At 33.8% G+C, this 15,002-nt stretch overlaps 1 long non-coding RNA gene across 3 annotated transcripts; it reads right to left on the bottom strand.

Annotated features, from left to right (window-relative positions):
* Positions 1-10,052: 10,052 nt before the first annotated feature.
* Positions 10,053-15,002, bottom strand: LOC115959517. 3 transcript variants are annotated; one of them, XR_004084899.1, is made up of 5 exons: positions 14,454-15,002; positions 14,292-14,363; positions 13,357-13,429; positions 11,899-11,925; positions 10,053-10,246 (listed from the first exon to the last, which is right to left on the bottom strand). It is a non-coding gene; the product is annotated as an uncharacterized LOC115959517 (long non-coding RNA). The 3 variants fall into 3 exon arrangements; XR_004084898.1 differs by lacking the exon at positions 13,357-13,429; XR_004084897.1 differs by lacking the exons at positions 10,053-10,246; positions 13,357-13,429 and having other exon boundaries at positions 11,112-11,925.

Genomic DNA, 15,002 nt, shown 5'->3' with positions numbered 1-15,002 from the left:
TAATAATGATAGTCAAGTAAGGGCAATGTAATAATGATAGTCAAGTAAATGTGCAGGAATGGATCTCATCCAAGTTGAGTGACAAGGTGGAATGTCTTGTGCAAGATCTTCAGGTGAAGCGAAAGCAGGGGACCCAAGCTTAGGGTTGGGGTTAGGTAGCTCGTCTTCAACCTATTCATCTTCCACCTGTTCATTAAAAGGTGAACTAGGAAAGGAACCAGTGATATCTGGTGGTTGGACAGAGAAGTCAACAGGAGAATCAGGAGCAACTATAGGAGGATCAAGAGCAGCTTCAAAAGGAATATGTGCCTCATCTGGAAAAAGATCTAAGACAGAGGAGGAAGATAGGGAGGCATGGAAGTGAGAGAGCTCAACAAAGAGACAATGTTCCCAAAAGACAACATTGCGGGAAATACAAAGATGATGAGAGATAGGATCATAACACCGATACCCTTTTTGAGTTTCGCCATAGCCAAGAAAACAACAAAGCCTTGCCTAAGGCTCAAGTTTGTTATGCTCATGTGGCTGAAGAAGAACGAAAAAAGTAGTATCGAAGGAGTGAAGGTGGTGATAGTCTGGAGGTGACCCAAAAAGGCGCTCATATGGAGTTTGATTTTGGATAATAGGACTTGGAATGCGATTAATAGTATGAACAACATGAAGAGCAGCTTCGCCCCAAAAAGGAGTAGGAACTTTGGCAGAGAGAAGGAAAGCACGAACAGTATCAAGAATATGACGAAGTTTTCGTTCGGCTCTATCATTTTACTGAGAGGTACCTGGACAAGTTAGTTGATGAACAATGCCATAGGAATGCAAAACAGCTTGGAAAGCATATTGAGTGTATTCAAGAGCATTATCAGATCGAAAAATTTTGATGCGTTTGGAAAACTAAGTTTCAACCATTTTTGCAAAATTAGAATATACTTGCAATAATTCAAAACGATGTTTCATATTAAAAATCTAGTTATAGCGAGAGTAATCATCAATAAAGACAACAAAATATCGAGACCCACCAATACTAGAGACAGAGGAAGGCCCCCAAACATCAGAATGAATAAGGTTAAAGATATTAGTGGATATTGATTCACTAGTATTGAAGGGCAAAGCTGGTTGTTTTCCTAACTAACATGAGACACAATCAAAATTTTCTGTAGACATTGAACCTAACAAACCTTTAGAAGCTAATTGTTGCACTCGAAAGGAAGATGCGTGACCAAGTTGAGCATGCCAAAGTGCAAAGGAAGGAACAGAAGAAGAAATTGCAGCAACTGCAGCAACGGAAACAGGAGCAACAAGTGGAAGACGAAGGTTGTCCACAAGAAACATACGTCTGACTCTGGGAACGATCCCAAGCTCCTGTCCCGTCCTTGGATCCTGCACAATACACCTAGAATAATCAAATACAATGCGATAACCCAACTCAACTAATTGTCCCACAGAAAATAAATTGTAAGAAAGGTCAGGAACATTAAAGACCCCAGGAACCGAAAAGTTGGAGGTTGAAGCAGAACCTATATTATGACCAGACATTGTGGAACCATTTGCTGTGCGAATATTAAGAGGGTGTCGTGTAGGTTTGAGTTCAGAAAATAAGGACGAGTGAGGCGTCATGTGATTGCAACAAACGGAATCCATAAGCCAAGAGGAAGGAGACATACCAGATAAGACTGAGAGAGAAGAGGAATAAGATGCATTACCAACCATACGAATGACATTAGCGATGATGTTTATAAGGTCATCCCTGGAAATGGTGAAAGTGGATCTAGAAGACTGAGACTGTGCAGAGACAGGAGCCATTGATTGGACACCCTCCGTGTTAGCAATAGTAGTAGCAGAAATTGGAACAGCTAATTTGTTGCGACGATAGCAAGTCTCAATACTGTGGTCAAAACGTTTACAAAAATTGTAAAAACGTTTGCTGGATTGTCGCGACGATTGTTGCAAAAGGAAGAAGACTTGTCCTTATTCTTCATTTAGAAGTAAAATATGCAAAAATGGACTGCAAAAATGAAATCTAAGCGAAAAAACTAGGTAAGGAGCACCTGGATTGCAAAAAGTCAACCCTTGGAAACAGTCAACGGTCAAACATTCTCAAAGGTTAACGGTCAAAGCTGAGAGAAGAAGTCAACTGCCGGATGATGCAAGCGAATGATGTCAGCAATAAGGGCGGACGTGGCAGGATGATGTCAGTAAGTCAACTGTCGGATGACATAAGCGAATGATGTCAGCAATAAGGGCTGACGTGGCAGGATGACGTCAGCAGACTGTTCTGGCACGTGTGCGTGCATGAAAGCACGTGACTTGCAGAGGTGGCGCGTGGAGGCGCGTGAGGCGTGTGGCTTTCGACGCAGATTACTTTGACGGTGTGTGCGGGCGCATACAGACTCTGTTGGCTGTAGGACTTCCACGGATGAGTAGATCGGCGGAAGACGATCTCTATGGTACCTGCAGAAAATTGATCGAAGCAATGCTTGAGGCGGTGATGAGAAGCGTAGTGGTCTTTATGGTGTGGGACTCCTCAACAGCGACGACTGTAGGTCCGGAATCCAAGGACGATGGCTAGGAGATGTCGGAGGTTCAACGGCGAGAAATTGCAACTACTACTATGAGGGTGGAAGGAATATTGAGAATGGAGTAACACCAATAAAGACAAGACTGCTAAGAAAATGTTAGAGCAGTGACTTTGATACCATGTTAGAAATACTGAATGATAGTATTGTATTTCATTGTTCAAAGAATATACATGAGTGTTATTATGTTCTCCATTGTGATACCGAAACTAGGAACATATCTAGATAAGTCCTTTGGTGGGATGAGTGTAGCCGCTTCAAACTGCAAAGACTCAATGTTATCATCTCCAAATCTTGAGGAACAGAAGAATGATAACGTGTCTGCAATCTTATGCGACATGCAAGCTCCAATACCAATTGCATCACACTCAAACACATTGAGTTACATCAGTGAGAGCATCGAGTTGAAAAGGGATTAACTTGTTGAATTCACCAGGAATTGGATTGTTGATAACATCAGAAAGTTTGCACTTAACTTGTGTTTTCACGTAAGGGATCCCTTCATCGTTGCAATGTATGAACGGTTCTCTTTCAAGTGCCCAGCTAGTGGGTAGTACTATTTGGTTAAGACCTTCGAGAGAGAGCTCTAAAGGCGGTTGGATATGTCATCGATGTTGAATTCAATGTCAGAATGATCTGGAGCATAGAAGAGGACCATAGGATTATAGACTGGAGGAGATAGTTGATCATTAAAGGAGAGTTTGTAATGGTTAAGGTGGTCAAGTGTTGGAGAAGAAGGCTTAATTATCTCTTTAGAGATTACTTCAATGCTCAATGTTGCCATAATGGGTTGCTTATTCTAATTGTTTGATTGTGTGTATGTGTGCATTTTTCTTGTTCTGTAACAATGGACTTAAATAGAGCTTGCTGGCGAGGTAATGGGATTGAAATGAAAACAAAAATCAAATTAAACAAAGCATCACCTCACACTTCCAGCTCATAGAGTATTAATTCAAGTTATCAATTTTTTAACTGCAAATTAGTCTCTGTGAGAGTGCTTTTTCTGTAGCACTCAGGCCCAAGGATCTTGGGCCAAGTAGTTCTTTTATTCACCGCAGCTAAATGGCTGTTTAAGAATCAAATGGTGCACAGGGCATACTTCCTACAATACACATAAACTAACAAACAAGGATATTTGTATTGAACAACAATCAAAACAGTAAAGTAATGCAAAAAACAAACAGTAAAAGCACAAAGCAATGGTTAGGGATCCTCAAATCAGTAGAGAATATTTCATTGGATTTTCTTTATTATGATTACAGTGTGCTCACTAAGACGTGATACAAGGTTTAAGCAAGCTCAAAAATTACAGTCTTAGATGCTTATTCGAACCTCTAAGACTTGCAAAGTTTGATTCTTTTTTAATCCGATTATGTGCTATAGTGGCTTTTTCTAGGATACCGAGAAGTAATTTTACTAGTTTCTCTGAGTTTTCTTCTCAACAGAACTTTCTCAATGATTCTATTACCAATTTTTCTCTGCATCTTTCGCAATCCTTCCCCCATTTTTATAGTGTTATTCTGGAGTCCCAGGGGGACTATTGATTCCCCTGTTTTGACCCCTGGGTACCAGAGCTTGTGTTGTGCCCATCGCCCAGAAGGTTCAATTTCCCTATTCTTCATTCTTTCCTTCCTTTTGGTGTTGTTTCTTTGAAAATCCATGGCTGACTACCTATTTTGGAGTATGCTGAAGTCACATTCTTCACAGTCCAGCTTTTGGCCATCCTTCTTCTTTATCTTTTTTCTCAAATGGGCGAAATCCCACTCTACCAGTTTGAAAGTCTTTTACTGCTACTCCCCTTTTTTATACTTCTCCATTCTGATTCCCCGAGGTGCCACCCACTTGCGCTATGAGAAGTCGCTCCAAGTTTTTCTTCCTATTCTTGTTGGGTCACTGGATACTTGAGAAGGACATGCCCATCCTCTGTTTCTTGTGTTCCTTTTTGACTTTTTCTTTTGAGCTGTCTTAATCCTTTCTTGACTGTATTTACATGCCTCGAGGATCCCGAGCCTTTTGGCAGTCTTTGAGGATCCCGGCTCAGCTTTCTTCTTCAATCTTCTGACCTGGGCTTCTTTTCTTTTTCTTTCTTCTTTTCCCATAAACTTCTAGGCTTTCCTTTTTTCTTCTTGATATTTTTTGGGCTTCAAGCCTTTTGGGCTTACCATTTCTTCTCTCTTTTTTTTTTTTTTTTTTTTTTTTTTTTTTTTTTTTTTTGTGGCCCCTTGTTCTTATTTCTTTGGGCTTGAGTGCTGTGACTTTTTGGACCTCAACACTCTCCTAATTAAAGTTTGAAGCTTTTTGAATTTTAAATCTTGAAATTTCAAAATTTAAATTTTATCCTCTAAAGTTCCATTTGCATCAATAGCTCCTCCATTTATATTTTTCATTCAGTGCCATATAAGCTTGCCGTGTGTGTTTAATTAATCCAATAAAATAATGGCATGTCATTTTTATTATGCAATGTCATTTTAATTATTTCTATTTTTTTATACTACAAAAATGATGTGGTATCATTTTATTGAACAAACTATCCATGCGTGACAAATTTATGAGACACTTAACTGAAAATATGGATAGAATGGTTGCTAATGCAAAAGGATTAAAATTTCATAGTAGGCCCTAAATCATTCTTGAATACAAGAAATCTCACAACAAATGATGAGGTGCTCATTTATCACCAGCTTGAAGAAACAATCATAATTAGAGGCACCAATTTGCCATGCTTGACATATAATACTCGTACTATATACGTATACTAGTAGATGCACCAGGAAGCTCTCGTAGGACAAATTGCATAACCTTATCAAAAAAAGGATCAGAACCATGAAAGTGACCCAGTACTAATTCATTAAAATGTATTTCATATAAAATAAATAAATAAAAACTGCCCTAATTTTTAGTACAATGGATACAAAGTTGAACATGCTCCAAAATCCCATGTTGCTGCCGCCTACTTTACGCCTTATTTACACGAATTCGTTGCCCTTCTTACAACTGCAATGAAAAATATGTATTAGGGTAATGAAATGTCCAAACAACAGCTAAAATAGATAAAAAGAAAACCAGGTTCTCCACAAGGTTTTAATTATTATTAATAAATGAATAACTATCTACATGAGAAACATGGCCCATCCCCGTGTATGTGATAAGGAAAGAATACAACATAGTAGATGAGAAAGCGGCGCCAAGAAAGATACAATCAGGATATTAGAATTTAATGTGTAAAAAAAAGGAAGAAGAAGGAACTTTTAGATAATTAAGCCCAAAAAAAGGCTTAGGCCTTTTGCAGGTGTACATTTTAACCCAAAAGACCTAAACTCAGTGAATATTTATTCAATTATGTTATATAAACTATTAATTTTTCTCATATTTATTCAAGGTGGAACTCCGCTCACATAAAACAATGCTACACATATATTAGAGAATTATTTAAAAAGTCTATCAAGATCCATGGCGGTGCGAAATGGGGGTGGTGCCATGTGTTATGTGTATACTTTTGCAGAGCGTTTGTTTAATATTTCTTAATATTCATGTAAATCTTAGTATTTAGATTTGTGTTATGTGTATACTTTTGCAGAGCATTTGTTTAATATTTCCTAATATTCGTGTAAATCTTAGTATTTCGATTTTGGAATGCAGTAGAGATCATAAGTCCTTCAGGGTGATAGGTTGCTATCACCAATTATGACAACTTAATCTTACTATTTCAATTTTGGAATGTAGTAGAGATCGTAAGTCCTTCAGGGTGATACTGTGATAGGTTGCTATCACCAATTATGATAACCTCAGGCTTTTCCGATCACAATTTTTTCATAATTTTTTTTTTTCACTTTCATTTTTGTGTAGCATCCATGATTGTTCAATTATATATGTTGGGTGCACTGCACCATGTTCCAGCCCACACTTTGTCTTATCTCATTAAATGAGCTTGTAGAAAAATTGGCAAGAAGTCAACAAAGCAAATTGAACTTGCTGGAGGAGCTTGTCCGAAAGAGAAGAAACTGGGTTCATCTTTTCCTCTATAATTATGTACAAAAGTCTATCAATATTTATGAAGGGATGTACAAAAGTCAAGCCACATAAATGATTATGTGATATTAAACTTGTGAGACACGTTGGAAGGAAGAAAGAAAAGAAAGAAGCAAAAGACAAGGCTGATTCGGCTAAGGAAGAGCTGAAGAAAAGAAACTGGTTGAAGCAAAGTCAAGATAAGTTGGCTTCCATTTATTGTGACTTGATGTGAAGAGTGTGAAAGGAAGAAAAGAAGGAAAAGATGAAGAAATAAATAGAGAGGCCATTTGGCCAGTGAAGAGGGGTTGAAGAAGTGAAGTCCCAAGAGTGTGGTGAGGACTAGTGCAGTCTTGAAGAACTGCGTGAGTGAGAGCAAGCAAGAGAGAAGAGAAAAATAGAGAGAGTAAGAGAAAATACACAGTGAGGAAGAGAGCAGTGAGTGAAAAGAAAAAGAGAGTTTTTTTTACTCAAGTTGTATCTCTAAGTGTTGTAATCTCTATTTTATATAGTGAAATTATTTGGAGTTTGTCCCGTGGTTTTTCTCTTCAAGGAGAAAGGGTTTCCACGTAAATCTTTGTGTTTTTTGTGTGGTTGTGCTTCCGCTATGCTTACTAAAATTTATTCACAATAATATAGAATTTTTCCCAACAATATAATCCGACGACCATGCTAATATAATTAGCCTTAGCCCAAATCAATCAATCTATAATCAATAACATATACTATATAATCCGACGACCATGTAACTTTTTTTTTTTTTTTGACATAACAACTTCTTCAAAACGTCTTAAAACAAAACAAAATAAAACTCTTTATTGAGAAAGTCTCCTTTTTTATTTTACATACACCTCATGGATCTCTTTTTATTTTATTTTTATTTTTTATTTATATCAACTTCCTGAAAACGTCCTTCTAGAAAAAAAAAAAAAAAACCTTCTTGAGAACGTCTCCTTTTTTACTTTATATACATCTCATGGACCATTTTTTTTTTTTTTCATATCTTCTCCAAGAAGTTTAGGGTATTTGATTTGGAAGTGGACTCTTTTTAGGTGGAGTATATATATACTCACACACAGTAATTAATTTGGTGTATTTTTTCATTTTCCTACCAATTGTACAGTTTTTTTTTGTTTTTTTTATTTTTTTATTTAGTCTTTCCTTCTCCTATCTACTGCACCTACAACCTTACAAGTATATATTTGTTTACTCTAATTTTTATTAGCATAATCAAATTGAATAGGTTTGAGATATTGTTGCTTTTGTTTTTGCTAATTAACTTAATTTTGATATATCTTTTATGCTCATGGTTTGAGAATCAATTATTAAATATTGTTAGACATGCTTTCATGGTGGTGTATTTTCCAAGAGAATTGATATATTAATTTTTACAAATCTCTTATTCTTTTTGGAAGATCTATTATTTTGTATATCATATATGATTACACGTTTATGACAATGGTTCCAATGATGATATGTTGTTTCCATCCTCTCAATTTTGATTTCAGAGACAATCTTCTTTTTTGGATTATTATTAAGCAAATATTTGTTATAATTTATTAATTATTATCATTAAAGTTCTTTTACATACACATTATATATATATATATATATATATATATATATATATAATCTTGACATTAATTTGGTGTTAGATTATTGCCAACAAAAAGAAAAAGGATTAGTACAATTTTAGAACTCCTTCTTTGATAGTTCAACTTTTTTTTTTTTTGATACTCAATTTATATTTTTTTAAATTAGTATTTTGTGAACTAAAATAGTTCAGCAATAAGCATACATATATAAATTTCCAAAAATTAGGCTATAACTCTATATATTTACTATTGGTTAACTTTGAATGTATTTTTAAATATTAATTGATATAACTGGAAAAATAATATTTCACGTACATGCTAGACATGCAAGTTAGAGACACAACAAAACTTGCAAATATGCAAGTCTAAATAAGCATACAAATATGCTAAAGAATCAAATGTAAGACATTAAAACGGAGGGAGATAGAGAGAGAAAAAGAAAGGTGCTTGCTACACAACTATCCAATATAGAAGAAGAGGTAAAAATGATAGAAATATGGTATTTATTTAATTAAATTAATTCTATTATGTTACACTTAAAAAACAAGGTCTAAGAGGATTTTTGTATTAAGTTTATGCTTGTGGTAGTGGAATGATATCATACCAACTGATCAAAAAGTCGTGTAATCAAGATAGCACCGTTTATCCTTGGGAAATTTTTATTCAAGACTCCAACTCCCATATCAATGTGTGATCTTTCCTTAGAATTTTCTAGAATTAATTTTTTATTTTTGGTATTTTTTTGATAGAGTTTTAACCTGTTGAGTCTATTTCTAATGATTGTACTATTTATCATCAAACCAAAACATTAATGGGTTTTTGGTGTAGGCGGAGATTAAATCCTAGATGTGGTACGTTTTTGTGATAATGGATTTTATTGTTATGTTACAATTTTTGTGCTAATGGATTATGGATGTGGTACGTTTTTCTCCACTGTTAGTACAATCTTTATCAATTTCAGTCTCAGGCTCTCAGCCAAAATATCCATCTAGTAATACCCTTTCTCTTAGCTATATATATATTTTGTGTGTTTTTTTTCTTTGAATAAATTGCTTACTAAAAAAATACATTGTTTCCAGCTTTGTCCCCCCCCCCCCCCCCCCCCCCCCCCCAATTATTATTAATTCTCAAATATGATAAAGAGACTGTAATGAAAGCTACAAGTTCTCCTTTTGTACTATTTTATTAAGTTGTATTTCAATACAGTTTTGAAGAACTTGAATTCAACCTTGATGAGAAAGAGAAAAAGATTGAGTCATTGCATTTTGTTAATTTTGACCTTTATAAAGATTGAAAAAAAATAGTTTAGAAAAAAAATTATTTTTTATTAATATTGAGATTTATGTTAGAATGATGACATTGCTATTGGTTAACTTTGAGACTACAACAAAAGTGGACTATGGTGACGAAACCTTTCGTCACAATATGTACTTATTTCATCACCAAATACATATGGTGATGAAACAGCATTCGTCACCTAAGCTCTGTCATAGAATGTATTGGTGACGAAAATGTTTCGCCACCAATAAAAAAAATGATAGGTGACGAAAGTTTTTCATTACCTAATATTTTAGTCACTAAACCTTATTTTCAGTGATGGAATATTTCGTCACCAAATGTATTTTTTTTTTTCCAATTTCAATAGATTAGGTGACGAAGTTTTGTGTCACTGAATTTTTTTTATATTTTTTATTTCAATAGATCAAGTGACAAATTATTTCATCACCAATTTCTGCTTATAGTCAGATATGGCGACGAAAATTATCGTCACCAATTTTATTTTTTTATTAATATTCTTTACATTTACTTGCCATTACATTAAACTATTCATTTCTAACCAAATCCATTAAAAAAATATGAAATAAAAATAAAACATCCATTCATTTCTTACCAAATCCATAAAAAAAATAAAATAAAAAAAACATCCATACAATCTAAAAACGCAATAAAGATGTTCATAAAGTAATTACAACCATTTATATAAAAATGATTTCTTAGCTTCCAAACTTTACAGAAAATTATTTGACTTCAAGTAGTCCCACAAAAGCTATTTTTTTGCCACCAATCTCATATCTACACAAGTATAAAGGAAAATACATCAATAACAAACTGTATTGCAAACCTATATCCCTAATAAAATGTACTACAACCAAAAAAAAAGAAGAAGATTATTATTAGTAAGACAATGCAAAAAATGTCCACAGAATACCCAATAACAAACTAGACAAAATAATCATAATGCAACATCATATGAAGCCAAACTATCAAAGAAAGAAGACCCACAACATTCTCATCAAATAAAAACCAAACCCACACTACAAACCATGGAGAAATCATAAAGAATGCAGAAAAATCCCAATTTAAAACAAAACAAATAAAGTGAAATCCAAAACAAGAACCCAGCCACCATCATAAACACAAACCCAACCACCACAACGAATAAAAAATCTAAACAACACTATTAAAAAAAATAATAATAAAATAAAATAAAATAAAATAAAAAACTAGCCACCACCATTAAACAAAAATCACAGCCACCACCATAAACAAAAAACCCACCACCACTATTAAACAAAAAACACAACCACCACCATTAACACAAAAACTCAGCCACTACCATAAACAAAAAACCTAGACATTACAATAAACAAAAAACACAGCTAGCCAGCAATCAATAACTGGCTACAATGTGAAGTTTCACCTAAAAATGGGAGAAGTGCACATTGATCAGTGGGAAAACCATAGGTAATGTGGTTGCAATTAGGTGGGTTTATGGGTCCGTTTGGATACAACTTATTTTTACTGAAAACTGAAAACACTGTAGCAAAATAATTTATAAATGTGTGAATAGTATTATGGGACCCATAAACAGTGCACTTTGTCTCTTGTACAATGAATCCATGTGATGTTACTATTCACGCACTGAAAAAAAAAAAAAAAAAAAAAAAAAAAAAGGCAAACGTGAAAACGTGTCGTGGATCCAAACACTCACTATATAAAACCTCTGCTTTTCTTTTTTATTTGTGGGCGCATTCATTTCTATATATATATATATGTTAAACACGTGAAAAATTAGTGGCCCAGTTTAAACTATTCGGTGCACCTTGGTTTTGCATTAGGGTACCCCACAACTACAAGACTAAGCCAATAAGCCTAGCCCTTTTCATATATTTATTTTGTTTCTCCTTTTTCCTATTGTAAGCTGAGCTAATAATAAAACTATACAGGTTTTAGTCTAAAATCATGGGAACACCTTTTTTGGGGTACGTCATTCAATATATATATTTTTTGGAGTTTATATTCCTCACCTACATGATTAAGCTAGCATCTAAACCTCCAATATACTTTGGAGTGACACATCATATCAGGAGTCACAATTTCATTCTTACACTCCTTTACTTTTAGTCCAGAAAGAATCAAAAGTTTAAAAATTGATAAATACTTTATGTATTCAATTCTAGATATACTTCAAAACTTAAAAGATATACACAAAGAAATCAACACTCCCAATATCAACTTAATCACCATATAACAACATGCAAGCCATTCGCTTGCTCCAAATAAACAACCCACAGATATATCAAGTATCACCAATTTCATTAAACAAGATTAAATAAGATTTCCAATCCAGATAAACATGTACACTTCAATTTAAGTTTTAGAATACAAAACCCTAGAGCAACAAAAAAACTTAATACTAGTCTTAAAAGGCCCAAAATCCTTACCTCGCAGAAAGCCAAGCAAACTTAACCCTGCACAAATGAAAGAAAAAAAAAAGAAACTACAATAGTCATTAAACTATAAATTTATATTTTAGTTAATATCTAATAATTTATCAATGTCAAGCCCATATAATAATAATAATAATAATAATAATAATAATAATAATAACCATTTTAAAAATATATATGAAAAGCATCAATATGCATAAATGAAAAAAAAAAAAATAGTATGATGATACAAATTAAGAAAAACAATAAAATTGTACTAGGTTCACGTGCTTAGCTAGCTCACAAACTCTAAAGACTAGCTAGATTAGAAGGTGGGGCTTAAGACTTTTGTAAGAAATTCTCAGACTTATATTCGCAAGGCACACATGCCTAGCTGTCGATCACAAACCTAAAAAGCAACCCAAAGAAAGGAAAGCAAATGAAACTAAAGGAATAGAGAGAGAAGAAGTCAGAAATGCACTGTTGTAGTTTTATTTATTTATTATTTTAATAAATTGATAATTATGGGAAGGAGAATTTAAATTTTAGATGCCTACGTTAGAAACACTTATAGGTGTCAATTAATTGAGTTAGAAAACTCTTGGCTCATAAAGTGGAGAAATTATTCAGTCCTTATAGAGGACCACATCAGCAATATCCAGTGGTTCTCCACTTTATTATTGTAGTGGAAGACCACTAGTATTGCTAATGTGATCCTCCACAAGTACTGAACAATTTCTCCATAAAGTAATTCAACAAAGCTGAGCATGCATATTATTTGTTATCTAAATAGATAATTAACCCTTTCAAAAAATTTTGTTGGTCCAGCAGCTCTACATTTCGTACCCTACCCAAATTACTTTATGTTAACATGGAGGGCACATAGCTCACATAAATTGTCATATTGTTTATAAAAAAAGCAAATCAAATTTATTCAATGTCTTGTTGGATTTATAAATAAATCCCATATGAGAGAGTATGACTGTATGAGATAGGCCGATGTAAGGAGTCTATACGAAACAGACCAATGTAGGAGGATCTAGTTTTAGTTGCATCTCCAACAACCTTGCATGCATCAGTCACTTTAGGAAATCTCTCAACATTATAGGACTACACATGTGGCTCTGCCAAAACCTAAAAACCACGACTTCAAGATATAGGATAGATGCAAACTAAGCGTATTCCTCCTAAAATCGAACACCAAAGTATTTCAGTTTCAGGTCTCATCTGGTGAGATGGATTTTGATTCCCATGCTCTAATGCCAACAAAGCCACCTTTGATAGCCATATGGTCAGCCATCTGTCTTCCCTTGCTTACCTTTTGTATTTATGGCATTCCATTATATTCACATTTCAGTATTTCTACATAATAACATTGGTTTTAACACATCTTTGACATCAAGTTTAGAAATCTATTTGGGTTGAACTTAAAAGGCATTTTCTTAAGGATGGTGACAATATCAAAAGACGAACATGTGGTGGCCATTTTACTCGTCTCCAAAATATCTATCAAAACAATAAAGACCACAAATTTCACCATTTGTTCCTGTAAAAGTTATTTGACAAGTTAGCTTCATTTATTCTTCCAATATATTGCTTTTACAGTGAAAAATTAACGAAAGCATGATTCATAGGAACAAAAATATTTTTTGTAATTACACACATTATGATAAAGAGACATTGAAAACAGATTAAATTATGTTTGCAACATCAACCAAGAGAGAAACATGCACTGTACATGATGAAAGAATTACAGACACCAATTTCTTTTTTTCTTTTCTTCCCCAATTTAAAGGCCTAAATAAAGTTATAGGGAGATTAAGATGATTGGGCAAGATTGGTGTTCCAACTTCTCAGGGTGATGTCAGAGTGTACTAGAGGAATCTATAATCAGATCAATAAAGAATATTGGACCCTTTAATGTGTTTTGAGAGGTCATTCAACCAAAAAAAAAACTTTCAACATAAACTTTTCAATCTACACCAGTTGGTGCTATATCACATCCGGAAAAATTAGGACATGTTAATCTCTAAAACCAGCGTTACTGACAAGTAAAGTAAGCACACAAAAACATAGAAACCCAGAAAACAAGCATTTCGAATACACAGAAATCAGCCTCAAAACAATAGATAACTTTTAAGGTCCCAAAAAAAACTCAGATTTAGCACCAAACAAAAACTAACAAAACCCACAAAAATTAAACTTAAAAATCTAACATATCAAGTCACAAAATTGCATTTATTTAATAGACACATTTATGCACACGCATGAAGGGAAAAAAAATTATAAAAGCAACGTCCAAAATCTATAATGATATACATAGAATTGCTGTTGAGTTTAAATATTATAAAATCAATAGTGATTGTTGTTCCATGTCTCAAAAAATCAATAGGGAAAGACTGGATTACCTTCTCCAATCCCAAAAGCTATGTCCTAAAATCAACACCTTCTCTAATCCCAAAATCAATATCCTGCTAATCCTGAAAGAAGAAAAAATAATCCATAAAGTCACCAAGTAACATGAGAGAGAGATAAAGAGAAGAGTGATGAGAGAGAGAGAGAGAGCTTACCAGTCTTTTTGGGAGAGGTTGACAGGCGTGGGTCTGTCTATGGGAGGAGAAAGAGAGAATAACAATGTTTTATATACACAAATAAAAAAGAGTAAAACTTAACTACAATACTTTGATAATGTTCCTTAGGTCCCTTTCTTAAGATTTTATAATGTGATTTTTTTTTTCATTATAGAAGTGTATTTTTAAAATTAAGTAGCCACATAGAAGAATCTTAAGAGAGGAGCTTAAGCAATAACACCTAAAATATTATGTATGAATTTTACCCAATACAAAATAATAAAAAATAAAAAATAAAACCTAAAAAATTTAGAACCCGCCTAAAACTTGGTCACCACGCAAAGAGAAATAAAAAAAAAATTCACTACATGTTGTTCACTTCTCAAAAGACACAACTGAGCCTCAACTTTTAGTTTACAAACTGTGTGCAGTGTGCTTCACTGCTTTGCTAGTCTACTAGTGCTATTTGTATACACAACAAATCAATGAAAGCCACACCTTTGTTTTTTAGTTTTTAATATAGAATGAATGAGAGCCACATAATTTTAA

The sequence above is a fragment of the Quercus lobata genome, chromosome 9, assembly GCF_001633185.2.
Source record: "Quercus lobata isolate SW786 chromosome 9, ValleyOak3.0 Primary Assembly, whole genome shotgun sequence".
Taxonomy (NCBI): Eukaryota; Viridiplantae; Streptophyta; class Magnoliopsida; order Fagales; family Fagaceae; genus Quercus; species Quercus lobata.
The sequence above is the reverse complement of the archived record's forward strand: the minus strand, read 5'-3'. Positions and strand labels throughout refer to the sequence as shown.